This window comes from Schistocerca gregaria, chromosome X, assembly GCF_023897955.1.
Source record: "Schistocerca gregaria isolate iqSchGreg1 chromosome X, iqSchGreg1.2, whole genome shotgun sequence".
NCBI lineage: Eukaryota > Metazoa > Arthropoda > Insecta > Orthoptera > Acrididae > Schistocerca > Schistocerca gregaria.
This window is the reverse complement of record NC_064931.1, coordinates 136,725,597-136,746,660: the sequence shown is the minus strand read 5'-3', so window position 1 is coordinate 136,746,660 and position 21,064 is coordinate 136,725,597.

Below are 21,064 nucleotides of genomic sequence, written 5' to 3'. Positions count from 1 at the left end.
GGTGTACCAGCGGTGGTCTGTGCATCTCTCATGGACTATACTGCCCGATGTATGAACGGCAACACTCACAGGGAATCTTATAAACCCCAGCCTTCCAAAGCACCAAGTCATACTTAACGGAACCCACGAGTGCTCCAGTCTTTGGTGGAGGGGGAAAAATCACTTTCACTTTGTGTTTAGTGAAGATCCGTCCTAATTTCGACGAAAGGACGGAGCAAGTGCTCGAGCGTTTGTCACCTCGGCTCACTCTGAAGATGGCTGGACGGTATTACAGTACTGGCCATTAAACCGCTACACCGCGAAGAAGACGTGATACAAATGAGAAATTTAACCGAAAGGAAGAAGATGCTGAGATACGCAAATGATTGGCTTAGAGCATTCACACAAGGTTGGCGCCGGTGGCGACACCTACAACGTGCTGACATGAGGAAAGTTTCCAACCGATTTCTCTTACACAAAGAACAGTTGACCGGTGTTGCCAGGTGAAACGTTGTTGTGATGCCTCGTGTAAGGAGGAGAAATGCGTACCCTCGCACTTCCGACTTTAATAAAGGTCGGATTGTATCCTATCGCCATTGAGATTTATCGAATAGCAATATTGCTGCTCGTGTTGGTCGGTATCCAATGACTGTTAGCAGAATATGGAATCGGTGGGTTCAGGAGGGTAATACGGAACGCCGTGCTGGATCCCAACGGCCTCGTATCACTAGCTGTCGAGATGAGAGGCATCTTATCCACATGGCTGTAACGGATCGTGCAGCCACGTCTCGATCCCTGAGTCAACAGATGGGAACATTTGCAAGACAACAACCATCTGCACGAACAGTTCGATGACGTTTGCAGCAGCATGTACTATCAGCTCGGAGACCATGGCTGCGATTACCCTTTACGCTACATCACAGAAGGGGCGCCTGTGATGGTGTACTCATCGACGAACCTGGATGCACGAATGGAAAAACGTCATTTTTTCGGATGAATCCAGGTTCTGTTAACAGCATCATGATGGTCGCATCCGTGTTTGACGACATCGCGGTGAACGCACATTGAAAGCGTGTATTCGTCATCGCTATACGGGCGTATCAAACGGCGTGATGGTATGGGGTGCCATTGGTTACACTTCTTTGTCACCTCATGTTCGCATTGGCGACACTTTGGACAGTGGACGTCACATTTCAGATGTGTTACGACCCGTGGCTCTACCCTTCATTCGATCCCTGCGAAACCCTACATTTCAGCAGGATGTTGCAGGACCTGTACGGGCCTTTATGGATACAGAAAATGTTCTCTTGCTGTCCTGGCCAGCACATTCAGATCTCTCACCAATTGAAAACGTCTGGTCAATGGTGTCCGAGCAACTGGCTCGTCACAATACGCCAGTCACTACTTTTGATGAACTGTGGTATCATGTTGAAGCTGAATGGACAGCTTACCTGTACACGCTATCCAAGCTCTGTTTGACTCAATGCCCATGCGTGTCAAGGCCGTTATTACGGCCAGAGGTGGTTGTTCCGGGTACTGATTTCTCAAGATCTATGCACCCAAAGTGCGTGAAAATGTAATCACATGTGAGTTATAGTATAATATATTTGTCCAATGAATACCCGTTTATCATCTGCATTTCTTCTTGGTGTAGCAATTTTAATGGCCAGTAGTGTATTAGAAGAAGAAGCTGAATTTATGCGGCCGCACGCCCGAAATTTTATGGAACAGTCTTTCCGCCGCTAAATCAAAAAAAGCACAATATTACTAGTGTCCTGCTTGATACAATGAAGTCGTTTAATACATGGGGGTAACGTTACAAAGCGATATTAGGTGGAACGAGAACATGAGGGCCGGCCGCGGTGGTCTCGCGGTTCTAGGCGCGCAGTCTGGAACCGCGCAACTGCTACGGTCGCAGGTTCGAATCCTGCCTCGGGCATGGATGTGTGTGATGTCCTTAGGTTAGTTACGTTTAAGTAGTTCTAAGTTCTAGGCGACTGATGACCTCAGAAGTCGGATAGTGCTCAGAGCCATTTGAGCCAAGATTCTATGCACGAACTAACCTCTCAATTTCGTCCCATAGATGTTCGATGGGATTCACGTCGGCCGACCTGGGTAGCCAAATCATTCTCTCGAATTGTGCAATTCATACCAATCGTGAACAATTGTGAGTCTATGACATGGCGCGTTGTCACCTAAAGACATTCCATCGATGTTTGGGAACATGAAGTCCGAATGACTGCAGATGGTTTCTAGGTACCCGAACAAAACCATTTACATTCAATGATCGGTCGCATATATCGTAAACACAGAGAACACGATTATGGAGCCACCACCAGCATGCACAGAGCCGCGTTGATAATGTGGTCCTTGACTTCGTAGGGTCTGCGGCACACTCGACCTCTGCCATCAGCTCTTACCTACTGAAACCGGGATTAGTCTGACCAGGCCACAGTTTTCCCGTCCTCTAGAGTCCAATCGATATGGTCACGAGCCCAGGAGAGGAGCTGCAGGCGATGTCGTGCAGTTAGCAAAGGGAGTCGCGTCGATCCTCTACTGCCATAGCATAATAATGGCAAATTTCGCCTCACTGTCCTAACGGTTACGTTCGTCGTTCGTCCCACGTTGATTTCGGTCGTTATTTCAGGCACTGTTGCTTGTCTGTTAGCAGTGACAACTCTTAAGCAAACGGTGCTGCTACCGGTCATTAAGCGAAGGCCGTCGGCCACTACGTTGTTCGTGGTGAGAGGTAATGACGGAAATTTAGTATTCTGGGCACACTCTTGACACTGTAGATCACGGAATACTGAATTCCGTAGTGATTTCCAGAATGGAATGTCCCAACTACCTTTCTGCGTCCAGAGTTTGTTAATTCCCGTCGTGCGGCCATAATCACACCGGAAGCCTCTTCACAGGAATCGCCTGAGTACAAATGACAGCTCTGCACTGAATTGCCCATTCATAGCTTGTGTATGTGATACGCCGCCATCTGCGTATATGCATGTCACTATCCTACCACTTTCGTCACCTCAGTGTATGTGCTTGATGCCTCTCCGATCCATGACACAAATGCTATTTGTTTTCTAAACGTTTGTCTATCTGAAGCTCTCACTTTTGTCATTTTTTTAGTCAAGCCCTGCATATACCACAAATCTGGACGAAATTGGTGTTGACAAACAGGAGAGTATCCCATGCCGAAGAGGAACCACCAGGAATTCTCCTTGCTTAACTTTGCCATACTTGACTGCCATCCGTGCATTACTGCATGAGGCCGTACCGAGTTCTCACTGAACGAGATTCTGAACGCCAAAGAACGGGGTTCAGACTTCCTTTCACGGCTTGTCACAGACTGTCCTCAACTCAGACGTAGATTACTGGAAACAGAATATGTTAACAATGTGCTCACAAGCAAAAAAATGCGCAAAATATTAAAAGCTGAAAGTTGGCATCGGTGACGAGCAACTCTCAAGGAAGAGGTCAAATTCTGGAGCTGTAAGGCTCAGAAGCTCATTTAGCTTTTACAATTACGGAACATATCGCACACTTCCACACACTTGATTCATCTGTCTTCTATGACCAAACTACAGACCGCGAAAGGCAATGCAGAATCAATATAGATTTTTCATATATCGGTTTTGGAGGCTGCATGACAGCGTCTTCCATGCGCCTTCTGATGCTACAAACATCAAAAGAACTTTTGCATCACCTCGGTTCGGAGAGTTCCGGAACCTGTAAAGAAAGCTGGAATAGAGATCTACATAAACATATTTTGAGCCCTTTTTATTGCTTATGAAAACTACACATTGCATGTTGTACCACCATACAGTGATACCTGCAGAGGTGGTGGTCCAGACTCTTGTACACACCGGTACCTCTAATACCTAGTAGCAAGTCCTCTTGCATTGATGCTTGCCTGTATTCGTCGTGGCATACTAGCTACAAGTTCATCAATGTCAGTCATTAACTGGGGAGCGTACATCGCGAACCGGGGGCTCAAGGATGCAACAGTTTGAAAATATATATATATATATATATATATATATATATATATATATATATATATATATATATATATCTCAAACATAGTGCCGCACTGCCCGCTGGGCGCTTAGCCAGGCTGTCATTCACGTATCGTAAAGCCGTTACGGCGCCTTCCATGACCACGAGCGACGTACGTCGGCCCAACATAATGCCACCCCAAAACAGCAGGGAACCTCCACGGCCGGCCCGAATGGAAGAGTGGTTCTAGGCGCTACTGTCTGGAACCGCGCGACCGTTACGTAGTTCTAAGTTCTAGGGGACTAATGACCTCCGAAGTTAAGTCCCATAGTGCTCAGCCATTTGAACCATTTTTTAACCTCCACGCTGCTGCACTCCCTGGACAGTGTGTCTAAGACGTTCAGCCTTACTGAGTTGCTTCCAAACACGTCTCCGATGATTGTTTGGTTGAAGGCATATGCGCCACTCATCGGTGAAGAGAACGTGTTGCCAATCCTGAGCGGTCAATTCGGCATGTTGTTGGGCTCATCTGTACCGCGCTGCATGGTGTCGTGGTTGCAAAGATGGACCTCGCCATGGACGTCAGGAGTGAAGTTGCTCATCATGCAGCCTATTGCGCACAGTTTTACTCTTAACATGACGTCCTGTGGTTTCACGAAAAGCATCATTGAACGTGGTGGCGTTGCTGTCAGGGTTCCTCCGAGCCATAATCTGTAGGTAGCGGTCATCCACTGCAGTAGTAACCCTTGGGCGGCCTGAGCGAGGCATGTCACCGACAGTTCCTGTCTCCCTGTATCTTTTCCATGTCCGAACAACATCGCTTTGGTTCACTCCAAGACGCCTGGACACTTCCCTTGTTTAGAGTCCTTCCTGACACAAAGCATCAATGCGGGCGCGATCGGACCCGCGGTATTGACCGTGTAGCCAAGGTTGAACTACAAACAACACGAGCCGTGTACCTCCTTCCTGGTGGAATGACTGGAACTGATCGGCTGTCGGACCCCCTCCGTCTAATAGGCGTAACTCATGCATGGTTGTTTACATCTTTGGGCTGGTTTAATGACATCTCTGAACAGTCAAAGGAACTGCGTCTGTGATACAATATCCTCAGTCAACCTATATCTTCAGGAGTTCTGGGAACCGGTGTGGCGCAAAAAAATTTTTTATATGGACTGCATATTGGATAACACTGGATAACATTTGGTGTTTGCACGCCACGACGTGTTTAGAATGTCGAGACTGACATTAAAACATAGCAAGCCGTAATGAACTAATTCTGCACGGGTAATTGACGTATCACTGCGGTCACTTACCTCGTATCTAATTAGTCTTATAATTTCATTACACCGGTTATTCCTTCATGCGTCCACTCTTTCACCAGTTTTAAGGTATTGTTATGCATTACATCCATGCACGAAATTACACGCAAGCTGAAATAAAGTATGGTGTGCCATTCGTTGGTAAGAGAATACTCACGAAGGAATTTTACTTATAGCAGTCTCCCTGATGTGCTTAATTTGTTTCACATAGAAATACACCATTACGAATATGTTCTACAGGTTTGAGGAATCTAGTAATTTGTTTTCTCTAAGAACGACGAATTGTGTTACCAGTGTAAAATTTCGATTAATCTTATACAGAGTTAGTGTTATTTGGGTACTGCTGGCGATGTCAAACATCAGGTTTTGCCAAGTCTTTTAGTGTAATTATTGACTGACCTGGGGAACAGCAATGGGAGTGCAGCTACACAATATTTTACAGGTGTATTGCGTTCACTAGACGAGTGGAATTTTGTTAACGAGTAAAAAGTCATTTTTGATTAATGCTATTAATACCGGTCAATGATCAGGCCATTTTCATTTTTGCACAATAAAAAATTTGTAATTTCAATTGTAATTCATACTGAAATCCACCTGCGAATATGGACGATTTTCAGCATCATTTCTCTGTCACACTGTTAACAAAAACTGGCTTATCGGGCTAGTTTTCTAACTCCATTGAATCGTACGACTTACCTACAATAAAACTGTTGCACATTCGTATCTCACCTTAATTAATAACTGTGAGGTGTAATAACCTTGCCTGCCAGAGTGGCCGTGCGGTTCTAGGCGCTACAGTCCGGAACCGAGCGACCGCTACGGTCGCAGGTTCGAATCCTGCCTCGAGCATGGATGTGTGGTTAGGTTTAATTAGTTCTAAGTTTTTGGCGACTGATGACCTCAGAAGTTAAGTCGCATAGTGCTCAGAGCCACTTGAAGCATTTTTGCAGTAACCTTCCCTGAATGATAAATACCTCCGGTGGCAACATTCATTAGCCACATATATCATCTACGATCTGATATGTTTCTAACTTCATTTATGTAGGAGATACGGTCTTGTGAAATCGAATAAACTTTTTTGGAACTCTGTATTTGAGTTTAATAGCTAAATGAATCAAACTGTATATTAAACTACACTCCTGGAAATGGAAAAAAGAACACATTGACACCGGTGTGTCAGACCCACCATACTTGCTACAGACACTGCGAGAGGGCTGTACAAGCAAGGATCACACGCACGGCACAGCGGACACACCAGGAACCACAGTGTTGGCCGTCGAATGGCGCTAGCTGCGCTGCATTTGTGCACCGCCGCCGTCAGTGTCAGCCAGTTTGCCGTGGCATACGGAGCTCCATCGCAGTCTTTAACACTGGTAGCATGCCGCGACAGCGTGGACGTGAACCATATGTGCAGTTGACGGACTTTGAGCGAGGGCGTGTAATGGGCATGTGGGAGGCCGGGTGGACGTACCGCCGAATTGCTCAACACGTGGGGCGTGAGGTCTCCACAGTACATCGATGTTGTCGCCAGTGGTCGGCGGAAGGTGCACGTGCCGTCGACCTGGGACCGGACCGCAGCGACGCACGGATGCACGCCAAGACCGTAGGATCCTACGCAGTGCCGTAGGGGACCGCACCGCCACTTCCCAGCAAAGGGACACTGTTGCTCCTGGGGTATCGGCGAGGACCATTCGCAACCGTCTCCATGAAGCTGGGCTACGGTCCCGCACACCGTTAGGCCGTCTTCCGCTCACGCCCCAACATCGTGCAGCCCGCCTCCTGTGGTGTCGCGACAGGCGTGAATGGAGGGACGAATGGAGACGTGTCGTCTTCAGCGATGAGAGTCGCTTCTGCCTTGGTGCCAATGATGGTCGTATGCGTGTTTGGCGCCGTGCAGGTGAGCGCCACAATCAGGACTGCATACGACCGAGGCACACAGGGCCAACACCCGGCATCATGGTGTGGGGAGCGATCTCCTACACTGGCCGTACACCTCTGGTGATCGTCGAGGGGACACTGAATAGTGCACGGTACATCCAAACCGTCATCGAACCCATCGTTCTACTATTCCTAGACCGGCAAGGGAACTTCCTGTTCCAACAGGACACTGCACGTCCGCATGTATCCCGTGCCACCCAATGTGCTCTAGAAGGTGTAAGTCGACTACCCTAGCCAGCAAGATCTCCGGATCTGTCCCCCATTGAGCATGTTTGGGACTGGATGAAGCGTCGTCTCACGCGGTCTGCACGTCCAGCACGAACGCTGGTCCAACTGAGGTGCCAGGTGGAAATGGCATGGCAAGCCGTTCCACAGGACTACATCCAGCATTTCTACGATCGTCTCAATGGGAGAATAGCAGTCTGCATTGCTGCGAAAGGTGGATATACACTGTACTAGTGCCGACATTGTGCATGCTCTGTTGCCTGTGTCTATGTGCCTGTGGTTCTGTCAGTGTGATCATGTGATGTATCTGACCCCAGGAATGTGTCAATAAAGTTTCCCCTTCCTGGGACAAGGAATTCACGGTGTTCTTATTTCAATTTCCAGGAGTGTACTTTTCTCGGGAGGAATGTTCTCAGAATTTCAAGATTAATCAGTTTCCTATTGTACCACGGCTTTGTTTTAGCATCTCCGCCAGAACTTTAACTTCTCTGTGACGCTCTATGAACAAAAGAACTGGTGACGAGTCGCGAAGCTCTCCCTGAATCTTTTTTCCTGTACTTTTGTTAAACTTGAATTGTTAAAGCCCAAGATCGATTAAAACTCAGAGTAGATCGGACGGTAATTTTCTGACCAAGTTCCTCTGTGTACCAGTTAACATTTTTAAGTCGTCTCGCAATAAATCTAACTGTGGTGTATACTTTCCAACCAAGTACATCTGTGTAGTCGTTTCAACTGAAGTTAACCGAGAACGTAACGTCTAAATGTTTGACTACTGTGACTATCTCTAATAACGTATGAAATACGATAATATCGAAAAGTGTTGGATGGTTCACACTTTATATGTCTTCTGCGTGGTCTTGATAATTTTAAGGCATCATCGGTGCGAAATTTTGACATCTGGACTGTACATCTATTAGGTTGGTGAATAAGTTAGTAGTAGTTTTGATTTGCATGTTGGTATTGCGGTTGCTATGGGTTTATTTATTGATTTCCATTTTTTTTTATATTCAGTTTACTGCTGCTCTTTGAATCTGATATTGTTCTTTCGTCATTAACAAAAAAATGGCACTGAGCACTATGGGACGTAACATCTGAGGTCATCAGTCCCCTAGAACTTAGAACTACTTAAACCTAACTAACCTAAAGACATCACATACATCCATGCCCGGGGCAGGATTCGAACCTGCGACCGCATCGGTCGTGCGGTTCCAGACTGAAGCGCCTAGAACCTTTCGACCACATCGGCCGGCTGTCATTTGCATATAGGGAATGTAACTATGGACGCTAAAAAATGAAGTGCTATAGAATATTTCCGGAATATTACTCTGTTCGAGTTCAATAGAGGCGTGACAGCAGCGGAGGTAGCCAGGGAAGTTTGCGTCATGTATGGGGATAATACCATTGGACAAGAAAGTAGTTTTCTAACTTTAAGGAGGACCGTTTTGACAATAGTGCCTCTTCACGTTCAGGATGACCTTCGGGATTTTATGAAGATCGTTTAAACGCAAAAATCCGCAATGACACAAGCAATTGCACTCGACCACTGGCGAATGTGATGAACTATGATCATTCCATCATCGTGCGACATTTGTAAGTAATGGGGAGGTTAAAAAAATCGGGCGTATGGTTAGCTCTCCTTTCATCCAAAATCACAATCAGCGGGTTGCCATATACGCAACTCTGCTTGCTCGTCATCGATTGGCTCGTCAACGACACCGACCACTCATATCCTGTGTTATTACTGGTGACGGGAAATGCTGTGTTTAGGCTAACACAAGGAAAAGACAACACAGGTTGAGCCCAAACAAAACAGCAACTCCCTGTACAAAGACATGCGAGCCACAAGAAAACGCACATGGTGGAAAAGTGACGGTGTGATGTGCTAAGAACTGCTTCCCCGAGATGTTACCGTCACTGCAGATATTTATGGTCAACAACTGAGACGTCTTGCACACGCACTCCAAGAAAAACGTTCAGAAAGGCTGCGTGAAGTGATGCTGCAGAATAACCCCCACGCCGGCCACGGTGGCCGAACGGTTCTAGGCGCTTCGGTCCGGAGCCGCGCGACTGCTGCGGTCGCAGGTCCGAATCCTGCCTCGGGCATGGATGTGTGTGATGTCCTTAGGTTAGTTAGGTTTAAGTAGTTCTAAGTTCTAGGGGACTGATGACCTCAGATGTTGAGTCCCATAGTGCTCAGAGCCAATAACCCCCACACTCATTCTGCTAGACTGGCCAAAAAACAGTATACAAAAGTTGGGTTGGGAAGTCATTCCGCTTCTACCCTTATTCGTCTGATCTTGCGCCCTCAGATTTCACCTTTTCCACTCTCTGTCGAACAACCTTCAAGGAACTTCTTTTCCGGTTGAAAATGATCTCCGAACGTGACTCGACAAGTCCTCCGCCTGAAAAGCATGTGATTTCTGCGGTCGTGGAATCGGAAAGTTACCCTAGCCTTGGCAACGTATTGTAATTGTGGAGGAGAATATATTATTGGTGGCTAAAGTCTCCGTTACGGGTATCTGTTGCGTTTGTTATGGATAATCGCTACTAATGAACCAACTCAATAGTTATAACGGACGAAGAAAAACTCACATTTCACGTCCCGTTGACGACGAAATTCTTTGAGACTGAGCTTAAGGTCAGATTGGAAAATGTTGGCGAAACAGGCTATGGTAATCTCAACAGAACCATTCAGGAACTCGTCGTAAGTGACCCACGGAAACAAAAATAAATATTTATCTGGATGGCCGAACGAGAATTTGGTACCTGCTTCCCCAAATGAGAATCCATTGTCTACTTAAAACGAGACGTGCGTTAAATAAAATTCTTGCTTGAAATCATCAGAACCAACTGTTTCTTATTTTTGTTTCCAAAACACTTCATAAAGTGTGAGTGAGGTAGAATCTAAAACCAGGAACTCTCGCGAAGTGAGAGGGGATGTTCGGTACATGTGAAATATGTCAGTCTGATACAGCAGATGTATAATGGGATTTCAGCTTGCACAACGATCTTTGACGGAGAAAGGGTGGGTGAGAGGTGGTATTTTATTTTTTGAAACATTCTAATGTCCATCAAAGTACATTTATTAACTCGCTTCTGTGCAGCACAGGAGAACATTCGGTGACGGAGGTCACCGCGAATATACCGCGAATCAAGATGTATTCAAATGATATGTTGTCACGTGTTAGGTCAGCGCATTAGATACAGCTGATATCTTGAGGAACAGCACTGGGTCCATAAACAGCAGGGACATGAAAGTCAACAGATACAAGAATAAGTATCTACGCGCATAGTGAACAGAGGTGGGTGAAGCGAGGCGGAATGCGCGGGAGAAAAATAAAAGACGTTGATGTAACTGAAATATTTAAGAATGTGGTGAGAAATGCGACACAGTCGTGAATAAAAATTGTTATCCTGGAAGCTGTTTCCCTTATTCCCCTCTACTGATCACAAGAACTGTTCTAATATTACCTACACTACTGCCCATTAAAATTGCTACACCAAGAAGAAACGCAAATGATAAACGGGTATTCATTGGGCAAATATATTATACTAGAACTGACATGTGATTACATTTTCACGCAATTTGGGTGCATAGATCCCGAGAAATCAGTACCTAGAACAACCACCTTTGCCGGCCGAAGTGGTCGTGCGGCTCTAGGCGCCGCAGTCTGGAACCGCGAGACCGCTACGGCCGCAGGTTCGAATCGTCCCTCTGGCATGGATGTGTGTGATGTCCTTAGGTTAGTTAGGTTTAACTAGTTCTAAGTTCTAGGGGACTAATGACCTCAGAAGTTAAGTCCCATAGCGCTCAGAGCCATTTGAACCATTTTTTGAACAACCATCTCTGGCCGTAATAACTGACTTGATACGCCCGGACATTGAATCAGACAGAGCTGGGATGGCGTGTACAGGTACAGCTGCTCGTACAGCTTCAACACGATACCACAATTCATCAAGAGTAGTGACTGGCGTATTGTGACGAGCCAGTTGCTCAGCCACGATAAACCAGACGTTTTCAATTGGTGAGAGATCTGGAGAATATGCTGGCCAGGGCAACAGTCGAACATTTTCTGTATGCAGAAAGGCTCGTACAGGACCTGCAACATGCGGTCGTGTATTATCCTGCTGAAACGTAGGGTTTCGCAGAGATCGAATGAAGGGTAGAGCCACGGGTCGTAACACGTCTGAAATATAACGTCCACTGTTCAAAGTGCCGTCAATGCGAACAAGAGATAACCGAGACGTGTAACCTATGGCACCCTATACCATCAAGCCGGGTGATACGCCAGTATGGCGATGATGAATACACGCTTCCAATGTGCGTTCACCGCGATGACGCCAAACACGGATGCGACCATCATGATGCTGTAAACATAACCTGGATTCGTCGGAAAAAATGACGTTTTTCCATTCGTGCATCCAGGTTCGTCGATGAGTACACCATCACAGGCGCTCCTGTCTGTGATGCAGCGTCAAGGGTAACCGCATCCATGGTCTCAGAGCTGATAGTCCATGCTTCTGCAAACGTCATCGAACTGTTGGTGCAGATGGTTGTTGTCTTGCAAACGTTCCCATCTGTTGACTGCGTCATCGAGACGTGGTTGCACAATCCGTTACAGCCATGCAGACAAGACGCCTGTCATCTCGACTGCTACTGATACGAGGTCGTTGGGATCCAGCACGGCGTTCCGTATTACCCTCCTGAACCCACCGATTCCATATTCTGCTAACAGTCATCGAATCTCAACCAACGCAAACAGCAATGTCGCGATACGATAAACCGCAATCGCGATAGGCTACAATCCGACCTTTATCAAAATCGGAAACGTGAAGGTACACATTTCTCCTCCTTCCAAGAGGCATCACAACAACGTTTCACCAGGCAACGCCGGTCAAGTGCTGTTTGTGTATGAGAAATCGGTTGGAAACTTTCCTCATGTCAGCACGTTGTATGTGTTGCCACTGGCGCCCACCTTGTGTGAATGCTCTGAAAAGCTAATCATTTGCATATCACAGCATCTTCTTCCTGTCGGTTAAATTTCGCGTCTGTAGCACGTCATCCTCGTAGCGTAGCAATTTTAATGGCCAGTAGCGTATTTCGAACAGTGACGACCACCTTAGGTCTGCAGAAAAAGGGGAAACAAAAAAAAAAAACTAATAGAAAGTTTACATATTCTGAACAATAAATTACAACATACTGTAAATTACTATTTGATACATACAGAAGACACAGGCTTAAAAATGTATTGAAGCATATATGTTAAAAATGTACATTATGGTGACCACCTATCAAAAGACTGAATAACCACCTTTTGCAGCGCGGACCGCTGCTAGACATGCTGGAAGAGAGACAGTGAGGGTCTAGAAGGTACGGACAGGGATGTGGCCAGCTACACTCTGTTTCTCGATTGAGGACCCATGGCGCAATAGCCCGATCGAGGTGGTCCCACAGATTCTCGATTGGTTTTAAATCCGAGGAGTTTAGTGGCCACGGGGGTATGGTAAACTCACCCTGGTGCTCTTCGGATAACGGACGTACCAGAGGCGTTCGAAAAGTCAATGCAAAAAGAAAAACTTACGTGTTTGAGGTAAACTATTTTCATTTTTCGACATAGTCTCCTTTACGACTTATACACTTCGTCCAACGACGTTCTAATTTGTTGATCCCTTCCGAATAATAGGAATTGTCCAAGTCTGCAAAATAGCTACTAGTTGGTGAAACCACCATCTCCTCGTTTGAATAAAATCTTTGTCTCGCCAGTGTTTCTTCAAATTGGGGAACAAATAGGAGTCTGCGGGCGGTAAGACTGGAGAACAGGGTGGATTCCTATTTCCATTAATTTTGCGACCACAATTGCTGGGGTGGGTGCTGGTGCATTGTCGTGATGGAAAAGGACTTTTTTGCGGTCCAGTTGGCGGTGTTTTGTTGCAGCTCGGTTTTCAAACGGTCCATTAACGGTGAATAATATGCACCTGTGATAGTTTTACCCTGTTCCAGATAGTCGATGAAGATTATCCCTTTCGAATCCCAAAAGACACTCGCCATAACCTTTCCGGCCGAAGGAATGGTCTTCGACATTTTTGGTACAGATTATCCCTTGGTAACCCATTGTTTAGATTGTTGTTCGGTCTCAGGAGTATAGTAACGTATCCATATTTCATCTGCAGTGACCAAACGGCGCTTGAAGTTCTGCGGATTCTTCCTGAACAGCTGCAAACCATCATTGCAACACTTCACACGATTCTGTTTTTGGTCAAGCGTGAGCAATCGCGGTACCCATCTTGCGGATAGCTTTCTCATGTCCAAATCTTTATGCAAAATATTATGTACCCGTTCATTCGAGATGCCCACAGCACTAGCAATCTCACGCACCTTAACTTTCCTCCTCCCTTACCAACCATGGATTTTATCAATGATTTCTGGAGGCATAACCTCCATAGGACGTCCAGAACGTTCACCATCACTTGTGCCCGTATGGCCACTCCAAAAGTTTTGAAACCATTTATAAACTGTTCTAATCGAAGATGCAAAGTCACGTTAATGTTTATCAAGCTTCTATTTAGTCTCCTGAGGCATTTTGCCTTTCATAAAGTAATGTTTAGTCACAACCCGAAAATCTTTTTCAACCATTTTTTGACAATCAATCGACTTCCTTGATTGACACGAATGCCAGACACAAAGAAATAGACCAATATAGCGGAAAGGCGCTTCAGTCCGGAACCACGCTGCTGCTATGGTCGCAGTTTCGAATCCTCCCCGGGACATAGATGTGTGTGATGTCCTTAGGTTAGTTAGGTTTAAGTAGTTCTACGTTGTAGAGGACTGATGACATCAGATGATAAGTCCTGTAGTGCTCAGAGCCATTATGGTTGAAACTTGATGTGCTTTCTTTCCAAAGATGCGACTAACTAAACATGACCTAGATACCCGCCGGTGGTGCCATCTCTCGGAATTTTCACGGACTTTCCAAACGCCCCTCGTGCACTACTGGAGCGTCGTTATCTGCAATAACCCAAAACCGTTCCTTACCCTTTTTGCTGTTACTGGAACGCCATCTGACTGCTACATCGAACTGCGACATTAATATACTTAGTCTGTTTTACTATATCTATTAGCTGCTGGTGGGCTTTCATAATAAGTGGCTGTATTTATTACCAAAGCTGACGTTATTCTTTAATAGCAAAGCTGACGTTATTCTTTAACTAATTTGACTGAAGTTACGTAATTCATAGTTGAACTTTTTCTTGACAACAATACAATTTTGCAAAGTTTTAAATTGATGGATTTTGGGATGGATTATAATTAGAAATGCAATATTGCCGGCAAAAGTTAATTATATTCTGAATGAAATGATTTTACATACGTTCAAATCGAACTTACTTCTTACAATAATCTTAAAACTAGCAATGCGCGAACATACCTTCAGTAGTCTTGAGTTTCTCAAAAAAATTAATTCACTAGTATTAGTTCCTCTTATTATAATAGTTAGCTGGTGGCTGGCAGGCACACCGCTCCTCTCAACCTCTCGCTTCAGACCTGCTACCGACTCGCTTCACTTCTCGCTTACTACTGACTTCCTACGTACGCTAAAGTGCGGTCTCTCCTGCCAACAATGCTTTCTGGTGCAGACAATCCCTGCTACCATTACAATGTATCAATGCGCGGTGTTTCCCGCTCTTTTCTTAAAATGTATCCTAACGCGGTCTCTCCCGCCATTTTTAAAATTATATCAATTTGCGGTCTCTCTTGTCAACAATACTTTGGTGCAGACTTTCCCTGCTACCACAATTATTTCCAACATGACAAATATTAATTATTCCTACTTAATCCTATTAATAAAATATAAACAACTTTCATAAATTATGATTTGACAATAGACAATAGAAATATACATGTCTTACAACTGTTTGTAACCTCTTAGTTCATCTGTGGTCAGTTGCTCATCAGTTGCACGTCTATTCGTACGTACAAATCACCGCAGCCGTCGTCATCCCTGTTATCTATGACCCGTGGTGCGCAACTGTTGCCTCGGCACCGGTTTTGGACAGCGCCATTTTGCCACGTACGTTATATTTTAACCACTGTGGTGCGAGAACAGCTTACAAACTTAGCCGTTACCGAAACGCTTCCACGCTTGGTCCGAAAGCTAATGGTCGTGCCCTTTCGGAAGTAAGATAAAGCGCTCCATTTCCGCATTACCACCACTGCACTGTTTTCCATTTCCCCCGATCCCTCGAGACACGTCCGCCATACTGCTAGTGCTGCCACCTGCCCTCTTTGAGTGGTTATTGCACGTTGGCGTCGAATAAAGGCGATGGTCACATTAATGTGAGTGGGTCTTGTATATCCAGGTATAATAAAGAAGGAGTCGAACCGCCTAGAGCTACAAACAAATTAGACTAGGCATCGTCGAAGAAAATTACGGATCGAACTATGCCATAGAGGCAGTAGAGTCAGCATATGAGCGGCACTACGCCGAGCAACAGCAACAGACTGCAGTCCATAGAGAGAAGAGTTCAAGAACTTCTTTATTATAACTGAATATCTGCAGAGTTCAAACACGAAATCTTCTAAAACTGATCTCACACCAGCATTTGTGTACAAAGGGAACTTGTACCTTAAATAAATAAAAGAATTCTGTTGATATACAGCGCCTGATAAAAAAAAGAGGCATCCAGTAGGTGTGGAGGGAACGAAATAAAACGTCATTGTTTGAGAGGGGCTGTCCATTCGTTCAGCGATTAAAAAAAAAAAAAAGGTTCAAAAGGCCAGGAGCACTATGGGACTTAACTTCTGAGGTCATCAGTCCCCTAGAACTTAGAACTACTTAAACCTGACTAACCTAAGGACATCACACACATCCATGCCCGAGGCAGGATTCGAACCTGCGACCGTAGCGGTCGCGCGGTTCCAGACTGTAGCGCCTAGAACCGCTCCGCCACTCCGGCGGCTCAGTGATTACAAAATCGAGTCAAATTTACGAAGATAACAAGTCTTTTGCGACGACACTGTTGAATAAAACATTCTCGGACTCATTTCCGGGTCATTTCACGGTAATATTGCAAGCTTTTGACAACTACCTCCATCTTCACCAGAACTGCTGCTGTGGTGGCCTGATATAGCCTATAGACAGCTTGTGATTGGTCGGTAATTACTTAATGCTGTCACAGATGCTGTCAATGTCTGTGCTGGTAGCACAAGCGCTCTCGTAGTACCTGAAATATTGCGACGACTATCTTGCATCGAGAACTGGCTTCCATGCATCTCTAAGATTGTATACTCGGCCACATTTGAGGTTCTTCTCACATAATTTCATTTGTACAGCATCTTTAATTACAAAATCCCAGTATGTAGAATCCTGGGACAGAACTTTTGTTTCGTGAAACAATATTTTGTGTTTCTAAGACTGCGCTCTGCAAAAGGAGACTTCTCCAGCTTTCGATTTTTAATATACTCCCAATGTTGTTCACAGCGGTCGGAAACCGATCGGTTCGACTAACGGGGTAATTGCTTCCGCACTCACAAGGATTGCTATAAATACCACGGATCCTGAGGAAGAGACTGTCCTTAACAGGGCGTAGCATGTCCTTTTACTTCTTAGGAGGTCGGAACATACACTACGTGATCAAAAGTATCCGGACACCTGGCTGAAAATGACTTACTAGTTCGTGGCGCCCTTCATTGGTAACGCTGTAATTCAGTATAGTGGTGGCCCATCCTCAGTCTGGATGATAGCTTCCACTCGTAGGTATACGTTCAATCAGGTACTGCAAGGTATCTTGGGGAGTGGCAGCCCAATCTTCATGGAGTGCTACACTTAGGAAAGGTGGCGTTCCATAACATCTCAAAGGTGTTATAATAGGATTCAGGTCAGGACGCTGTGCAGCCCAGACCATTACTGGGATGTTATTGTCGTGTAACCACTCTGCCACAGGCCGAGCATTATGAACAGGTGCTCGATCGTGTTGAAAGATGCAGTCGCATTCCCCGAATTGCTCTTCAACAGTGGGAAGCAAGAAGGTGCCTGTGCTGTGATAGTGCCACTCAAGACAAAAAGGGGTGCAAGTCCCCTCCATGAAAAGCACGACCACACAATAACACCACCGCATCCGAATTTTACTGTTGGCATTACACACGCTGGCAAATGACGTTCACCGGGCATTCACCATACCCACATCCTGCCATCCGATCGCCACATTGTGTACCATGATTCGTCACTCCACACAATGTTTTCCACTGTTCAATCGTCCATTGTTTACGCTCCTTACACCAAGTGAGGCGTCGTTTGGCATTTACTGGCGTGATGTGAGGCTTATGACCAGCTGCTCGACCATGAAATCCAAGTGTTCTCACCTCCCGCATAACGGTCATAGTACATGCAGTGGATTCTTATGCAATTTGGAATTCCTGTGTGATGGTCTGAGTAGATGTCTGCCTATTACACATTACGACTCTCTTCAACTGTCAGCGGTTTCTATCAGTCAACAGACGAGATCGGCGTGTACGCTTTTGTGCTGTACATGTCCCTTCACGTTTTCACTTCACTATCACAGTGAACAGTGAACAGTGGACCTAGGGATGTTTAGGGTTGTGAAAATCTAGCGTACAGACATATGACACAAGTGACACCCAGTCATCTGGCTATGTTCGAAATCCGTGAGTTTCACTGAGAGCCCCATTCTGCTCTCTCACGATGTCTAGTGACTACTGATGTCGCTGATATGGAGTACCTGGTTGTAGGTGTCATCACAATGCACCTAATATGAAAAACGTATGTTTTGGGGTGTCCGGATAGTTTTGGTCACATAGTGTAGGTCTTATGCCTCGTCTTCCGAGGACTCTGCCTATTTTTCTGGATGTAGCACCGCAGAAAGAAAGGAATATGATCGGTGACTCATCACGTTATTGTTCATCATATTCATGTTTCCTTTTCTTGGTAAAGGTTGACTTCATATTTCGTGAGACAAAGCTGTTCTTTCGGAACATATACTTCAGATTATTAATTTCGGAATCTAAGTGGTCCTCGTCAGAAACAGTTTTTTCACTGAGTACCAGTATATTTAAAACTGCTCCCTTCTGGTTTGGGTGTCGGAAACTCTGGGGGCTAAAATATAGATCAGTCTTCGTGGACTTGAATTTTACTGAGTGACCGAGATGTCCACCCATGTCCGGTGAACCAAACCATCTAAAAATGGCAGTCTTTCATCTTTCGATGTCTCAACAGTGAACTGGACGTTTGGGTGCATGCTATTCACATGTTCAAGTGTTCAAGATCTTCTGCGGCGTGTGCCCAGACCATACACATCGTGTCAGCATAGCGATACAGTGAAGGTGTTCCATAAAGACGTTGGCCACTTCTGGAGATAACGGAGAACCGATAGCCATTCCGTCCGTCATTTCAGAAAATTTTCCCGGCATAGGAGAAGTAGGTGGACGTTATAACATGTCGCGATCGTTTCAGGAGAAAAATACTCTGCCAACATTTGCAATTTGTCCTCCACAGGAACTTTTGTAAATAGTGAGGCCATATACAGGCTGACTAATATACCATAGGACCAAATTTTATCTGTTTAATTCCCTCAATGAACCTTTCGTAGTTTTTGAGATGGTGTTCAAAATGGCTAACTACGGGAATCATTATCTTCCTAAAATATTTAGCTAACCTGTAGGTAGGAGAGCCAATGGCGCAAAGAATTGTTCTCAGTGGAATACTTTCCTTGTGGACTTCAGCCGCGCGGAGTGGCCGTGAGGTTTGCGCGATTGCTCCCACCGGAGGTTCGAATCCTCTTTCGGGCATGGGTGTGTGTGTTGTTCTTAGCATAAGTTAGTTTAAGTAGTGTGTAGGTCTAGGGACTGATGAACTCAGCAGTTCGGCCCCTTAGGAATTCACACACATTTGAACATTTGTAGACTTCAGGTAATCGGTACAGACTGGGAGATCTAAGATGTCGGACCCATAGATTTTTCATGTCATCCTCTGGTAGACCAGAATTCTTCTGAAGTTCCACCGTTTTGTTACTGTATGACAGTGTGGGGAGCCCGTTATAAGCATTTGTACGTTCTAGGTTCCAATATAACAGCAAAGTGACGCCGTTGTTGGAGGAAGTAGCCCCATACCATGACGCCAAGAGTAACTCTGCTGTGCATCTACAAAAAATTAGAAAAATGGGACCTCATCATGGGACACCGTCATACGAGCCGAAGAGGGTCAAAATGGTTCAAATGGCTCTAAGCATTATGGGACTTAACATCTAAGATCATCAGTCCGCTAGACTTAAAACTACTTAAACCCAACTAACCTAAGAACATTACAGACATCCATGCACGAGGTAGGATTCGAACCTGCGACCGTAGCAGCAGCGCGGTTTGCGACTGAAGCGCCTGGAACCGCTCGGTCACAACAGCCGGCTGAAGAGGGTCATCCGGGGTAGTGCAGACACTATGCATACAGAATACGATGTCATCCATCAGCATCCTAGGATTCCCAGTTACGTCACCACTTCAAAGGTGTCCATTCCTTCAATCCGCAGCTCCCTGCGACAATTTGGACTCTTTCTATGCCCATTTGGACACACAAAAGTGCAAACAGATTCGACTTCAAGAATAGATTAAAAATATCCCTTCGCGAATTTCAAAATTTTGGAAAAATTTTATATCCGAAAACCCAACTTCCTATACATCAAACGAAGCGGCATTTCATCGTCTGTCGATTCCTGCAAAATGCATCTCATTCCTTTAATTTGAACTCTTTCTATACAGGTTGAAACACGCAAAAGCGGAAACAGCTTCAGGTCAAAAATAGATTAAAAATAGTAGGATTTGGCAAATTGAAATTTTTTCACCCTGGCCAATATCTACATGATGTGGACTATAAAATGCATTCAACGAAGCGCATTTCTAGAAACACACGAGTTTCGATAAAATTCACGCGAACTTCAAAGGTTAGATAACTTATTCCGGCGACCCAACTTCCTATACATCAAACGAAGCGTCATATCATCCTCTGTCGATTCCTGCAAACCGCAGCTCTCTGCGACAATTTGGACTTTCTCTATGCCTGTTTGAACACGCAAAAGTTCAAACAGCTTAGACTTCGCGAATTTCAAAATTTTGAAATTTTCTCCCGAAAACCCAACTTTCTACACCTTACACGAAGCGTCATTTCATACTGTGGTGATTCCTGCAAAAAGGAGCTCTCTGCGACAATTTGGACTGTTTCTATGACCGTTTGAATACGCAGAAGTGCAAAAAGCTTCGACTTCAAAAATACACTCCTGGAAATGGAAAAAAGAACACATTGACACCGGTGTGTCAGACCCACCATACTTGCTCCGGACACTGCGAGAGGGCTGTACAAGCAATGATCACACGCACGGCACAACGGACACACCAGGAACCGCGGTGTTGGCCGTCGAATGGCGCTAGCTGCGCAGCATTTGTGCACCGCCGCCGTCAGTGTCAGCCAGTTTGCCGTGGCATACGGAGCTCCATCGCAGTCTTTAACACTGGTAGCATGCCGCGACAGCGTGGACGTGAACCTTATGTGCAGTTGACGCACTTTGAGCGAGGGCGTATAATGGGCACGCGGGAGGCCGGGTGG